The following is a 16,994-nucleotide window of genomic DNA, read 5'->3' as shown; positions in this document are numbered from 1 at the left end:
CCCTTCATACCAATTGTCACTATCTAACTCCCCTACTCCCCATTTACCCTTCACTCCTCACATAAAAAAATCGTCCTTGTGCCTAATTTGCTCGGTGGGGGAGTGAATAAATACCTTGCATCTTTTCTGGCCTTTTGGCGACGATCAAAGTGTAGTATATGTTCCAGCAATATACTGGCTTTCTCTTTTGACAAAAGGTTTACCCACTTGACCCTCATTGGCCAAGTTCAAGGGTTTTTGTTCACTCTAGGCCATCACTAGAGAGAGCAGGTCTCTGCTCCTGGCACCATTGGGGACGCCCCTGATGTAGGGTACGCGGCGGGGAGCACCACATCCGGTGGTCCTCAAATGTTCGTGGCGGGGGGTACCACATCCGGTGATAACCCAGTGACCGGTTCGGGGAGCACCACACCCCGTGGTGCCCCAATGTCTGTGACGGGTTCCCCAGTGATCGGTTCTGGGAACACATCCCCCAGTGGTTCTCCAATGTTCGTGGCGGGGGGTACCACACCAGGTTGTATTCCAGTGGCTGGTTCGGGGGTGCACCACACCCGTGGTGCCCCAGTATTCGTGTCGGGGGGTGCCACACCCGGTGGCGCCCCAGCTGAATAACCCAGTAGTACCCCAATAAAGCGGGCAGGACCCAAGGGTTGAAATGAGGGGGGGGTATCGGACCCGGTATTGCCACAGTACAGCGCCCAGTAGCAGGACCCTCCCGAAGAGTTTCAGGGAACACTACTGCATCAGAGATAGAAGAAAGCAACCTGGATGAAACCCTGCCATTTGGAATGTCAAGCGACATCCCGATGTCTGAAAAAGTAGCAGGCGCCCAGGAGAGGTTAAAAGACTGGCTAGAGAACTCCCCTGGAGGAATCTAGGAAACGCCACGAGGAGGAATGCCCCGTTAGACTGACGGTTGGGAGAAGTGGACAAACAAGACGAGAGCCTCCAGGTCCGTCCAAATCAGCCAGAGGAAGATGCCGGTGGAACAAAGGAAGTGGCAATCGGCGGAAGTCATACTTGTAGACAGAAGAGCTCCCATGACACAAATCGGGCAGTCAAGAAAAGACAAGAACAGCCAGATTGAGAAGGGGCCAACCCAGCAGCAGAAAACACCAGACGAATATAGGCGGCTCTTCGAGGATAAATATGAACATCTTACGAAAGGAAACAGAGTCAGAAGAAGACTCTCCCTCTGAAGCCAAGGAAAAGTCAAAGAGGGACAACAAATCAAAAGTTAAAGACAAGGCTATTTCTCACCCCACACCCCAATCCCCGTCACACAAAGGCGAGCAAACCCCACCCCTATTTAACACCCCACCAGAAGGGTCAGAAGAGCCAGGAGTGGAAGCAGAGGAAAAACGCGAATAAGAACGCGAAGAAAAATAAGTCGCAAAGGAAAACGAGGAGGAAGAAGTGGAGAAAGTAGTTGAGGTCGAACTCACACCTGCTCCACAGAAAAGTCGAACAAAAAAGACCTGGAATACACCGTTTTTGCCCGGAAAACGAATCTGCGAAGCGGATAGCTGCGATGCACAAGCGGAGCTGAATGTCAGGCAGACACGCTACCTAAAGCAATTGGCGAACCTCACTCACGTGGACAAGAAAGAAGTCCAGGACCCAACCAATTTTCCCAAGGCACCCATGATGATCACCTTTTTGCGAAAAGGGAAGGGGACCCATCCCTGTATAGAGCATTGAAAATAACATTTCCCCTGGACGTTAGGGGTCTTGCACGTCTTGTACATAACAGAGTTGCTGACTGGCAGTATCGGGCAGCCCTTTGGCGTCTTCGTCCCCGACGATTTTAGACACGTACTCGACAGATACTACTAGTTAGGGAATAATGGCAACCTTAAACCTAGCTAGTTTAAATCCGAGGGGCATGAGTTCCCGAAGCAAGGCTGCTCGTGTTCGGAGGGATCTCGATGACCTTGAGGTAGATATCGCAACAATACAGGAGACCCACTTTGTTGGGCCCGGGGATTGCGATGTGCTGGAGAACGACTTTGACGTTTACTCAGCATATGGCAATATTCATAGCCATGGGGTTTCTGTGCTAGTGAGTCGGACCCTGACTGCGGCGGTTACTGTAGTTCACGCGGACGCTCATGGAAGGCTGGTCGTGGTCGATATTGCCGTTAAAAGTGGTAAGTTCGGATTTGGGTTGTTTACGCGCCCAAATATCGCTGTGGAGAGGATTTCCTTTTTTCGGCAGGTAGAGGTGTTCCTATCGGCGGGTCAGGAGCGGGTAGTGTAAATGGGGGACTGGAATGCCATCCTGGATCCCAAGATAAGGTCGGGGGAGATGGAGGGTCGAAGAGGTGTAGAAGCAGCCTGTCTAACCTGAAGCCTTGTGCGATCTTGCCGACAGATTCAGTCTGGATCACCCGGGGACGGAGATGTGGACGTGGCATAATAGCGTGGGATCCGGTCCAAGTACCTACTTGGATAGGATGTAAGTTAGAAGAGGCGACAGATTTTTTAGCTTGTCCCACGTTCCACGGGCTAGGTCATTCGGACCATAAATTAGAAATGGCCCGCTTGAGAGTAGGTAATAGGCCTAGGTTGGCTGGCTACTGGAAGTTGAACGCCTCCTTATTGGAGAAGATAGACTTCCGGGAACAGCTGACAACACTAATTCAGCGGGAGTTAGTGGGGGCGGTTACCAGGAGCAGCTGGTGGGTTAATCTTAAGTTCACTATTAGATGCTTTTGCGTCCAATATAGCCAAAGCCTCGGTGTAAGTAGGGCACGGTCGAAAACGCAATTAGATGATAGGCTGACCCGCGGTGGCTGGTGGGGATCACCTAGAGATAGCATTAGTAAAGGGGGACCTCAAGCGCTTGGCTAGCAAGCGTTACAAAGGTCAAGTAGTTAGAGCTAGATTAAGAAGAGTCTCTAACGAAGCCGTGAACATTGACGCTGTTGAGCGTAGGGTCGCTTTAAGACGCGGCTCGGGTGGGTACATTCGGAAGGCCAAAACCCTGGAAGGACATACCCTTGTATCGACGGGAGAGATTTGCAATGGGTTTCGGCAACATCTGGAGGATGGCTTTACCCAACTACCCAGACTCCACCGCCAGAAGTTTGGCAGCTATTTAACCGGCTCGCCCCGCCTTACTGCGGCCCGAGCAGCTAGCTGTGATGAGATGGTTACGGAGCGTGGGGTCATTATTGCGTTGAAGCACGTTGACCATAACAAATCTCCGGGGCTCGATGGTCTGCCATACGAACTGTATTTTAAGCTGTCGCCCATGTTTGTTCCTCGTCTGACGGGTGTGTTTAACCACTGGTTTGTTCAGTGATCTATCCCTGGGCAGGTAACCAAAGGAGTGATCAAACTACTGAAGAAAAGAGAGCGGCATGGTGTGGAGGACTTAGATGATTATAGGCCCATCACTCTGCTAAACACAGAGTTGAAGATTTTGTCCCGTGTTCTTGCAAACCAAGTGCAGGTTGTTATCGGCAACTTGGTCGAACCGGATCAGACTTGCTCTGTGAAGGGGAGATCGATTCAAAACAATTTGCACTAGGCTCGCATGATGATAGATGGGTTAGAAGACGACACAGGAGCCGCGCTGATCAATTTACACCAGTCCAAAGCGTTCGATAGGGGCGACCATGGTTTCTTGGAATCTGTTATGGAGACCGTCGGCTTTGGTCAGGACTTCCGTAAGTGGATCTCTTTCTGTATCGTAATCCTGCGGTAGCGGTATAAGTAAATGGTAGGTTGTTGGAGTCCTTTGTGGTCTCTCGGTCGATGATCCAGGGTTGTCCACTGTCGCCTCTGTTGTATGTTCTGGCGTTGGAGCCCTTCCTTCGCAAGTTAAGGGACGAGGCGGCTAGACCAGTCCTGCGCGGCATAGCTCTTCCTGGCGGCAAAGTTGCCAGGGTGTCCGCGTACGCTGATGATGTTACCGTCTGTGTAGGGCGAATGAGCGATGATGGAGGCGGTCGCTGAGTATGAAGAAGTCACACGGGGCCGTAGTCAATCGCAGCAAGTCTGTTGGCCTGCGATTGGGCGCCTGGACTGGGGTAAACACGCTTCCAGGTGAGTTCGGCTGGACGGATGGCCCGGTAAAGATTCTCGGAGTGTGGTTCGGGTCTGGACTCCAACTGGACAAAAATTGGTCGGAAGTTCAGACGAAGGTCGAGTCGTTAGTAAGGACTTGGACTCGCAGGGGCTTATCTCTGAAGGGTCGTGCGGAGGCGTGCGCAACTTACGTGTTTCCGCTGATCCTTTACCGCTTGTCAGTACTTCTCCTGCCTGCGGACCGCTGTAAAGCTTTAGAGCGACTCCTTTTCAAAATTCTTTGGAAAGGGGGAAAGCCGTACGTCCGTAGACAGGTCTGTACACAGAAACTCAGTGAGGGAGGCTTGGGAATAAGTACGCCGAAAGACTGGCGTTCCTGAGTCGGAGACTGCTTGAGGAATTGCACTGGGTACCAGTTGTGGAGCAAGCTTTTCCACAGCTCATATCAGCCGCTTAAGGTCGAAGGAGAAGACTGGTGGGGGAAACGAAGTTCCTCTCTGAATGCCGAGCCGCCCTTAAGGCATTGCCGTGGTCCAGTGACCTTGTACGGCCTAGGAGGAGGTTATATCGGAATTTAGTGGCGGAGACCGCAAAAGATCCGCTGGTTGAGCCGCTGCACATGTCGAGGGAGGAGGTCCTCTCTTAGTGGAATTGGACGCCAGCCAGAAGCTTTTTATATAATTCAGAGTTTTTAATAACATGAAGGCTTGTCCGGAATGCACTGCCAATTTTTGGCGTACTTGCCAGGTACCGCAAGAGGGATGAATACGTTCCCTTTTGCCCCTGCTGCGAGGAGGGCAAGGATGAAATCAGGGATCACGCCTTTTTTTCTTTGCAGCGGAGTTCGGAGGCTCTGAGAGTACGTCGGAGAGATAACGGCTCGCATCGACCCCGAGCGGTTAGTGCCACTTGATTTAGCGTACGTCGTCGACAACAACAAATTTCGAGTCTGTAGAGTAAAAGTTGACAGAGTTATTGCGTAGGGAAATGTACACAGACACACACATACACGTTCACTTTTATAGATATATAGATAGTTAGATAGATTATAAGCTATAGAAATATGTAGATGAACAATATAAAAAGCCAGTATCTTATGTAAAACCATAATAAAAATCGTTATTTCAAAATACATTAAACGTTATTTGTACTTTAAAAACGAACTGAATATTGACTTTGAAAATGTATTGTACATTCTATTTTCTATCCAACATATTGGAGGTATTTTTACAAATTATGTCACCAAGGGGAACTAAGTTAAAGAATCAGCTATTTTGGAAAATTTTTGTAACAAGGTTGATATAACATTTTAATGAATAAAATTACTTTATATTGTGTCGTTATTAAATCTTTCTTCTCTTTTTCTTTTTAATCGAAATGAATTCATGTAAAACATGTTGGCTTTAATTCATACAATTCTTTTGAAATTAAATTTTAATTCAGATTAAGATCGTTTGACTTAACATGCTGTACTTTAATATGAAATACACCTACATTAAATAATATGCTCCTGAAAACACATTTCAATCAGTATATTTAACTTTTAGACTTCCGTATTTTTCATTAATCGGATATATCTTCAAATATCTAAGGTACCATTTATGGTATGATATTTAAATATGATATATTTTTTTAACATAGCTACATAATAATTAAATATATTCACAAATCTCAAACATTCGATGCATATAATTATTTAGTTCTTTGCCTGATACCCTTTCTTAATATACAGGTGTTTACATTTCGTAATAAGAACAATAATTCGAACCATACTTAAAACAAGCAAACATGGCGACAAGCTGTCCGCATGACATGAGTAGATTACTGAGTTTTCTCTTACAATCCTAAAATATTGTTGTATCCATACGCAATAGATCTTTGGTGCTTCTACTACATCGCCTGTGTTTCTTTTTTACTCAGGTAAGTGCTAACAATCATCTGCCAAAATGCCTGTCAGAAAAGTCCAGGTTGTCAAGGTCCTGGATGATATGACCTTAAACTATATCCGATGGCAGGCCTTTAATTGCCATTGCTCCCAGGTCCACTCTGACCCGGAGTGGTAGTACCTGTTAGGGTCCCAACTATTGTTTAAATAGAATACGACTTAAAAAACAAACATACTATATTAAAAAATCGTTCTTCAAAATTACCAGATTCGGCATTAAATAACCTGAAAAGGGTTGATATGCCGTAAAACAAAACAACCAACCAACCAACCAGGTTGTAAACATGTATTCCATTTCTATAATGTGATTCTTTTCCGCACGGAAGAAGTAGTATTATCTAGAGATTTGGACGTGGGTATTTCCCCACTTTGAATTGATAACGAATGTATTTTTGCCGAATTCGAGATATTACATTCCCAGCTTTAATACCATAACTCTATGTCGAATGATTTTTTTTTTCATTACATTTTCACCCCAAACAAGGCAAATTGCCACTTTCGTGTAGGGGGCTACTATCAGGGACAACAAATACTGAGGTACTATGTAGGGATTTGGGCAGCAAGATGTCGGTTCACGTTACACTTGAACTTCTGCACATCAGTACTGTTGGGGAAGCAGGAACCTGGAATAGAATTCCAGAGTCTAGCGGTTCTGGGAAAGAAACTACTGGAGTAGAAAGATCTTTTACATCTAGGGATCTCTACAGTGTGGGGGTGGGATTTAGCAGCCTGTCGGGTTTGTCAAGAATGCTCACGTCGTGGGGGCACAAGTGATTGCAGTTCGTCAGAGCATTCACCGCTAAAATACTTGTAGAAAAGGTAGAGGGATGCAACATTTCGTCGATGGGACAGAGGCTGAAGCTTAGATGCCAGTTCAGGGCCTATCAGGTTTGCGACTCTCTTTTGAACCTTGTCAAGGAGCGAGAGACTAGTAGCAGATGCACCAGCCCAGATGTGACAGCAATACTCCATACATGGGCGAATGGTGGTCTTATAGAGGTACAGGATACTTTCGGGTGTTAGTAGTTGTCTAGCACCGTAGAGAGAGCCCACCTTTCTTGCAGCGGCCCTGGCAATGCGTTCAATGTAATTGTTCCAACTCATGTTTCCTGTGAACGTTAGGCCAATGAGTTTGAAAGATGTACTCTCAGATAAAGAGTCGTTGGTCATTGCTATAAGTGGTAGAGAGGGTTTCTTGTAATTATTGACTGAAACTAGTTTAGTCTTGGCAGCATTGAACGCGACCAACCACTTTTGTCCCCATTCCACTACAGATTGGAGGTTTTCTTTAGAAATGTGTTCATTCCTCTTCCTGTCGTTCCTGCCATAGAGTGTAGTGTCATCAGCATATATACGCATCTCAGAGGCAATTTTGTTGGGGAGGTCATTTATGAATATCAGAAACAATAGAGGTCCAAGGAAGAACCCTGGGGCACCCCCGCATTTATATCATATTGTTAAGATGTACGACCGCCGAGGACAACCTGGATTTTTCTCTTATCTAAGAAGGATTTAATTATGTTAAGTATTCTACTAGTGATACCGTATGATCTCATTTTCCTGAGGAGACCCTCATGTCTTACCCTGTCAAAAGACTTAGATATATCTAGAGCTACCGCTCTGCCCTCCCCCGCTTTGTCCAGTGAATGGTATATACGTTCAGAGATTACAGTGAGGATGTCTGTTGTGGAACGGGCTTGTCTAAATCCATATTGTTTGTCAGTCAGAGGTTTAGCATCTGTTAATTGATGGACTAGAGCATGGTTAATTAAGGTCTCAAATATTTTGGCAAAAATTGGGAGGAGGCTAATGGGGCGATAATTTGATGGGCCAGTCCTTTCGCCAGAATTCTTGAATACTGGTACAACAGAAGCAGTTTTCCAACAGCCCGGAAAGCAAGATTCATTAAGGCTTTTGTTGTAGAGTTTAGAGAGAACTGGAGCTACTTCGGCTGAGCACTTTTTTTATAGCACAGCTGGGATAAGATCGGGTCCACATGCTTTTGAAGTGCCAAGGTTTTTTATGATAGCATGCACCTGAGCAGGGGTGATTTTCAGATCGTCTAGCGTGGCGTCTGTCCGCATAGGAAAGTCAGGTAGGGGGTGGTTGCAAGGGTCTAGTGTGGAGTTTGAGGCAAACCGACTGGCAAGCATGTTAGCCTTGTCGGTTGCTGAGGAGATAACCTCATTGAAATAATGATTTCTTCTAAATGAAGGAAGTTTAGCTGAACTCGCTAACACTTTTATTAAGTCTGAAGAGTTTGCATGTAGCAAGATTCCTTATTAACCCGCCAAATTGCTTAAACCAATGAACACATTTATATCACTATACCGGTGTGGCCATTCTCAACACCATTGAGTACACTGGAAAAATGTTAGCTCTTTTGAACGATAAAAGCAACTGGCATTGCGGTTTAAAACAAAGGAAGAGAATAATGACTCTATAATCTTTTTCGGTAGAAAGAAGATGGAATAGTTTCACTACTACTATTTTCACGGGCTGTATATAAGCTGGGATTCCTTTGCTCTTCTGAATACGAAAATCAATTTAATTAAGACTTTAATTCACCGTTTCCTGAGATTTGCACGACCGGCAAATTAGATTCTGCAGTAAAGACATTAACTGATATTCTTATTAGAATGGCTTACCCCAGGGCATTATTTCCACGTACATCCATAAATCTTTGCGAAATTCAATACCGGCATTTCTTTTGGTCTAAGTGTCCTGCCTTCTTGAAGCTTCCGTTCATTGGCTCTCTCAGTAAAGGATTTTCTGGTAGAATTAGATCTGCGGCTCCGTTAGTGCTATGCGGTAAAACTCTGTCTGGTATTTAGTACTAAGTCTGCTTTCCTAGCCTTACAGTATAGTTTTACACGCAGATATAACTTCTCATTTATAATATTGGCGATAGTGTTCTTTTCCCACGATATATATTTTTCTTTCTCCCATTCGACTATTTATTTAAACGTTATTCGCCAATGTTTTATTTAAACGTTTAAATTATATTTATATTTAACGTTTTATTCAAACGTTATTCGCGACGATTTTCGTCTTGAAAATGAGTTGACTAAAAAGTACTTTGAATGTCATTTTTGTATTCGAAGAGTTTTTTACTTTTAAATATTATAAAGTTTTTATTAACTCCTCTTTCTTTTCCTTACTCTTTTTATATATTAGCTGTACCCGACTCGACATGACTCTATTTATTCTCTTTAAGACACTAATAAATTTTGTATCACGGAAAGTCTTTTATATATATATATATATATATATATATATATATATATATATATATATATATATCCTGGTTTGCTCCTGGCTTCAGGCAATTGCTTGCTAGCCGCACTGATGAGCTCTGAAAGAGCGAAACAGTTCTGTATGTGGATGACTATAGATCATCGTATAACGATTAGATCACTGTCTGACTGACGTAAAGAACATTTAAAATTAAAAATGTTTAAATCCAACGTTACGTCACGCGGTTAATGGTAGCCGAATGGATAGGTCTTTGCTAATCGAGCCAGAGATGGCTCGTGTTGCCGAGGTCGAATCTGTCGACTGGTATTAATCGTTACACTCTGCACTGAAGATTCCCGAAAGGATGAAACACTAGTGTCTGTAGATATTTACTTATAATGGTAAAAAATAATTACATATATATATATATATATATATATATATATATATATATATTAAGAATGCTAGAGATTATTATATAATTATTTCCACAGCCAAACACCATTGCAGCTAACAAGAGCCATGAGAGCCAAAAATCCGAAAGAGCAAGACTCGCCCTTATTTTTACTCACCAGTTAGACATATCCGAATTCGGAAAGAGACTCGAGTTTCGAATCACGAGTTCGGATATTTCCAACTGAGTAGCCCAAATGAGGACGAAACTCGAATCTGTGACTACCGGTTTGTTGGCTGTCATGGCTCTTGTGAGCTACGATTTTTTGGCTGTGGAAATAAATACACACACACACACACACATACATATATATATATTGATTTCAAGATCACGAGTTTTTCTGAAGCATGAAAACGATGTTATTTTTTGTATTTAATGTTATTAGATATTAATGTTCTTATATTTTTGTATTTAATATTTAATGATATTAAATACAAAAAACATCATCGTTTTCATGCTTCAACCCCCCTCATAACCTTTAAATCACTATTTTAGAAGCATACGTGAAATTTTAATATTATATATATATATATATATATATATATATATATATATATATATATGGTAATTAGTAAAACCTGAAGAAAGTGCTCAATACTATTGCAGAGAAAATATACGTTTTATTTTTTATTACCGTTTTATCTGTTCAGTTACATATGTTTCGGTTGCCGGACCATATTTACGATCCAGCAGCCTCGTCAGACCTTACAGAAATGGCTATTATTATTATTATCATTTGGAAGAACGATTTTAAAAGAAATACGAGAGAAAAAAAAAAGAGGAAAAAAGAAGGAGGGGAAGAGAAAATAAGGGGGCGGAGATCAACAATAATTAAGTTTCGAAGTTTAAAATACATTAGATTGTAGTATGTGGGGGGTTAGTAAATTTAGCTAGGCGTGGGTGAAGATGTAGTGATATAGGGAGGGGGAGCTAAAAGGAGGGGTAAGGTGAGAAAGGGGGAGGAATTTCAATTTTGAGTTTTAAGATTTGGCTGTATTTAGTAAAATCGTTTAGCTATACACTGGAGTATATGGATTGATAAGAGGTCGAAAGGGAGAGAGAGAGAAAGGTTTAGTGAACGTGTCATATGCGTTTGGCAGGGTTTCATTTTAGAAGCTCGCAGTAGCCACAGCAAGTCCAGGCGTACATCCGACAATGAATTGTTTTAGGCAGTTAGGAGTGAATATATATGTCAATACATTTTTTCTCCCGTATTTCTTGGAAAATCGTTCTTCCAAATAATAATATCCATTTCCGTAAGGTTTAACAAGCCTGCTGGATCGTAAATATGATCCGGCAACCGAAACATATGTAACTGAACAGATAAAACGGTAATAAAAAATAAAACACACACACACACACACACACACACACATATATATATATATATATATATATATATATACTAAATCTAATATGTCAAACAAAATCGAAAAAGGTTTACCACATATTATATGCAAGATAATTGTAGTTTGATATTCATTTATTTGTATATCAATGAAGCTTCGCTCCCAAAATGACGTAATAAAAACTTGAAGTGGAGTTGGGAGAACTAAACTGAACTGGTCAGAATGTAAATTGTCGTTTGAATGCTGTTAAGAATCTGTTATTTTTTTTAATTATAAGTTAGTTTAGCTTTCAATATAAAGTTGAAGAGACGGAAGTGGGATTTTGGAAAAGATTAACATCGAACTTTAAAAATATAAAACGTCGAAAAAAAAGGAAAGATTAAAATCATTCGCGTCGAAAAATGAAAAGATTAAAATATAACGCGTTGAACTTTGAAAATTGAAAACGTACGATGGAAATATTAAACGAAGCGTCGAAAAATGAAAAGATTATACTGTGATACGAATCTCGCTTTTTTAATACTCGTAGTATAATGGGGAATTGTGATTCGGTTGGCTTTTTTCTGTTTGATAAGCTAGTTAAGTCTAGCAGTGTTTAGGAAGCTAGTAATGCCTAGCAGTGTTTTTGAGAGTCTAGCAAAGTATAGCTGTGTTTTTGAGAGGCTAATAAAGCCTAGCAGTGTTTTTGAGAGGCTAGTAAAGTATAGCATTTTTTCAGAGGTTAGTAACGTCTATAAGGATTTTACGAGGTTAGTAAATCTAGCAGAGTTTTACAGGCTAGTAGTGATTAGCGTTGTTTGAGAAGTTAGTATGGTCTTGCGTTGTTTAAGAGGCTAGTAGAGTCTAGAGTTGTTTGTGAAGCTATTAGAGTCTAGCGTTGTTGGAAGTTGATATGATTGCTGATCTTGATACGGGGTAATGAGGTGGTCTTTAAGGATCAGGGGGGGAGGATGTAGTTTGATATGCATTGATTTATGCATCAATGAGGCTTTATTCCCAACTTGGCGTAATAAAAACACCATAAAGTGGAAGTGGAGGGGGAGTCGCGTTGGGAAAACCGAAGAATCCATTGTATTATAATTATCATCAGGTATGCAATTCATTAGAATAGTAGGTTATTTAGCTTTGCTGGGATTAGTTGGTTGTTTGGTTGTTCTTGTTTTACAGCATATCAACCACTTTCAGGTTATTTAATGCCGAATCCAGAATTTTTTAATAGAATATATTTGGGGGGGGGTTCAAGTCGGTTTCTATTTAACCCATAGTTGGGACCCTAACAGGTACTACCACTCCGGGTCAGAGTGGACCTGGGAGCAATGGTCATTAAAGGGTGACTCCATACTCCCTAAAACTTGCAAGCTGGGGCCTCACCATCAGATATAGTTTAAGGTCATATCCAGGACATGCTGGGATTAGAGTGTGAGATATCATTGTATTGTTCATTATGTTATGAAGCGTTTAATTCACAGCAAAAGTTAGATATCTTACGTACTAAGCTATTCAATACGTATTAATACTCTTAAATGACACTTTATAAATGCAATGATCTCAATGGTTTACATATTAGAAAGTGTTATTAACTCATTTAAATAACAACTAAATGCTCAGACCAACGTCTAGTAAGTTCACATGCATACGGTACACATGAACACGTTGAAATTTTCTGTATAATCATAGTATGTATTTGTGTTTATGAACAGACATGCACACAGAAAATAGTTTCCCTTTATATTTTTATAGGTAAATTATTCTAGACGATCCAATTCGATCCACGCTTGAGGCAATTGCATGCCTTGTCGCACATAACGGATTTGATACAGCGAAATATTCTGCCTGTAGATGACTTATATATCTGTATTTATTATTGTTAAACATAATTATCCACTGACACGTGTTTTGTCGTCTACATCTCATCAGAGACGCTGAACCTAGCCGGATTGGAAATCGAGACCCCATGATAAGAAGCGTAAACTTCTATATCACGGACTGTTGAATATTGGTCAAAGGGAAAATTACTCCCAACTTGCATTTAGGTAAAAGTGCACTTTCGTATAAATAATTGAATTCGTTCAAAAAGTATCGCAAAACAAAAACAAACAAATAATATATATATATATATATATATATATATATATATATATATATATATATATGATATACAACTACTGTTCGTTTGTTTCTAGCATGAATTAGCCGATATATTCGCCATAAATTCTTTTAATTTTAATACGATCTGATCTACTTGGATGCATCATATGTGGCGGTTTAAGAGAACGTTATGTTGCTAAGACACTCATAGTTTGTAGTTTTCTTACGCAAATAATACAATGGTAATGTAATAAACAAGTAAATTTTGAAAAAAAAAACAACAAATACTGTCAGCTCGGTAAATATCTCAGCACCATTATCTTTAGTGATAATCATGTTTTGATAATGGATCTTGACAAACTAGGAATTACTCGCTATAAAAGTGTTTATGGCGGATATATCGGCCAGTTTTCAATCGAAACAAGAAAATACATACTTAAATTGTGACGAATTAGTATAAAAACATAACGACAGAAGTTATCTGTCGTATTTAGTGAAATATATATACAGTAGGTAATTTTGCCAATATATATATATATATATATATATATATATATATATATATATATATACATAAAATTTCTCGAAAACAGATTATACACGTGGTATAAATTTCCTCAAAATACTATATATTTGAAATTTTAAAGGCGATTAATCATCAATATCTCACTTAACTTATACGAGCACTTAGAGGTTTACGATTATATCTATTGTTTTCTACAAATAACGCAGTATTTAAATCTCCTAAAAATTGTATATATTTGATGTTTCATGGAAATTATGTAAGTATAGATAGTTTATGTAATTCGACAACAATTTTATCGTTTTTTTTTTCCGTGAAATATAATCAAAATTTTTGTTTAGGGTGGTTCTCCGGGATGTAAAGTAACAAGAAGCAATACTTTATAAAAGAAGAATTTTGATGTGCCTGTAACTGATTTGATGTATTCGATTCGTTATCCTCGCAACTTTTTATAAAAGATCGCATATTAGCTTGTAAACGCCAACTTGTCTGCGCCAAAACGCTACGCCTCGGTTCATTACAATCGGCTTTTTTGGAGTAGTAATAAACACAGGATGAAATTAGATGAAAAAAGAAATGTGAAATCAAATCGACTTATGAGAGACGTGGAAAAACAACTCTAAAAAAAATTAAACTTGAAGTAACCAAGTTCTAAGGGTTAGGGTTAGGGTCAGGTTTATTTGTATTTTGACCGGTGATTTCGTTAATTTCCTTCAGCTGTACAACGCATCCGGCAGTCTTAATTGCTTCTCCTCCGCTTGGGATTTCTCACTCACAATAAGATTGGCAAAGTATCAAATGAAATATCAACATTATGTAAATGACTGCCTCGTAGCTGAACTAATTATGCATTTATTACTTATAACGTAACATGACGTTCGTCACTTACTCTCGACGTATTATCTATTATTATCTATTATTATCTATTATTATCTATTATTAGCTAATTGACAAGATATTACAGAAAAGATCATTCTGAAATCGATGCTTTTGCTTTGTATTAAAACAGAATAGTAAATACAAATAAATGATACAGTGTAAACACTAAAAACCTTAAGATTTCTGATTGCTAAAATTTAGTAATAAAAAGAAGGAATAATTTGCTTGTGATAAATATATAGGAGCAATCACTTAATTGAAGAGATGAGAAATAACTTTTTTATAATATCAGATTATTTTATAAAAATCCAATTAAATTATGTGACTGCAAAGGAATATATGTATAAATATTTATAGATAGAGAGTCATGATTGATATGAGGTTTTATGCGTCATATTTTATGAACACAACTTTTCCAGAAATAGAAACATATTTTTAGATAGTTAATGATAAATTATCAAAGCGCAGTTCTCCAGAACATATAGCGAAAAAATAAAATAGAAAATTTTCAATAGATAGAAATATGAGCCAGAACCTGTGCTCAAGAACATTTGACATCATTTTTCAAATAGTATTGTTCACTTCGGATATTCAAATGATAGTCAAACATTATCTAATTTAAATTAATCATCATCTAAACATTTAGGTATATATTAGAGATTTTAAACATCGTGCGAGAGCATCCATTTCATAAAATTATTATCGCTATATTCTTTGAATTATTTTAAAAACTTGAAGACATGTAATAATTTAAAAGTGAAATAACCCACATTCGATAGCATCTTCATGTCAGCATAAATCAACTGGTAACATTTTAGTAAATAGTTTGTTTTCTAATTAAATAAACATAAATAGGCAATTTATGGGAAACAATGAATAATATATTTTTATTACATTTTCATCCCAAACAAAGCGCAGTGCCACTTTGATGTAGAGGGCTACTATAGGAGATTAAGTGTTATATAATAGGTCGAACACAAGAAAGTGTCGATCTATCTATCTATTCATCTCTCGTCCATCTATCTATTTATCTAGCTATCTAACTAGAGAGATGGATGAGAGATAAATTTGAAGAATGTTGAAAGACTGTCAAAATATGGTAAATCATATTGTAGACAAGTTTACCGGAAGAGCTGGTCAGCTGATCGGATCTACGTGTATGTTGCGTAGACCAGGTTAGTTAGAGAGTTGGCATTTGGACGTTGAGCAGAGGTGACAGGTTCACTAAGGAGGGAGCTGATGTGTGTGAAAATAAAGACCTAGAAGTAACCACGCAAGCAAAAAATATCCGCTTTCCATTCTTCTGCGACCGACACCTGGAAAGTGAACAAAAACTATATAAAATAAACGAGCGTTCTTGGAAGTGAATGAACATTCGTCCAAACGAGTCCCAGCCTCCCCTACAAGAACAAGATGAATTCCAGGTGGACAAGATCAACTCCGCATGAATGTATGACCAAAATATATGTATCACACACACACGCGCGCGCGCATACGAACAATTATATATAAATGTAAGATAAATAGACTGCCACAACATAATATTAGGATTCAAATAGTTAAGAACCAACGATAGATATTTAGTGGCACGTATACACATCAGGATGAAGCCTTTGTCCCAAGTATGTATATCAACATTTAGACGATTATACAACATATACAGTTTTGGAGCCTTTTTGGTACACTATAATATAGCATACCCCCTTTTTCGTGCTCGTTGCCAGAGTACCCATACAAGGGTGCGGAAAAAAATCGAACCACTGTGAAAAAAAAAATATAGACACAACGAAAAAGATTGATTGGACACTAGACATAAAGAAGAAAAGATCAGGAAGATAAAAAGAAAAAGAAAAAACGTTGCTAGAACAAAAACACACATCGTTGGAAGAACGGTCCTAGGAAAATATAGAACATTGAAAAAATAAATAATTTTTTTATTACATTTTCACCTCAAACAAGGCATGTTGCCACTTTGATGTAGGGGCTACTATCAGGGACCTAATTTGAAGGAGTACTATGTAAGGATTTTAGCAGCAAGATGTCTGTTCACATTACACTTGAACTTCTGCACGTCAGTACAGTTGGCGAAGCCGGAAAGCGGAAGAGAAGTCCAATGCTTATAAGGAATTGTCTTTATTATTATTTGTATGTAATTGTTGTTTTCTCGAATCATTCTTGTTCATTTTCTTTGTTTTTTGACATGTATTTTTCGCAGGATGAAGAAGGAGTGGTTTTTGCCTTGGTAGGTTTATTTAAATAATGATTAATTTAAAAGTAATAATAATAATAATAATAATAATAATAATAATAATAATAATAATAATAATAATAATAATTCTGATTTCGTTTATCAACGTATCTCTGGAAAGGGTAGGGATTCATTTCCAGAGGATTTCCCTTTATCTCGGCTTCAAACCAGGAGCTTCAAAGATCAAGTGTTTTCCTGAGGATGTTGGTGGTACCTACAATTGCAGAGGTTTGAAG

The sequence above is a fragment of the Euprymna scolopes genome, chromosome 1 (assembly GCF_053919585.1).
Source record: "Euprymna scolopes isolate OS-2025 chromosome 1, ASM5391958v1, whole genome shotgun sequence".
Taxonomy (NCBI): Eukaryota; Metazoa; Mollusca; class Cephalopoda; order Sepiida; family Sepiolidae; genus Euprymna; species Euprymna scolopes.
The sequence above is the reverse complement of the archived record's forward strand: the minus strand, read 5'-3'. Positions refer to the sequence as shown.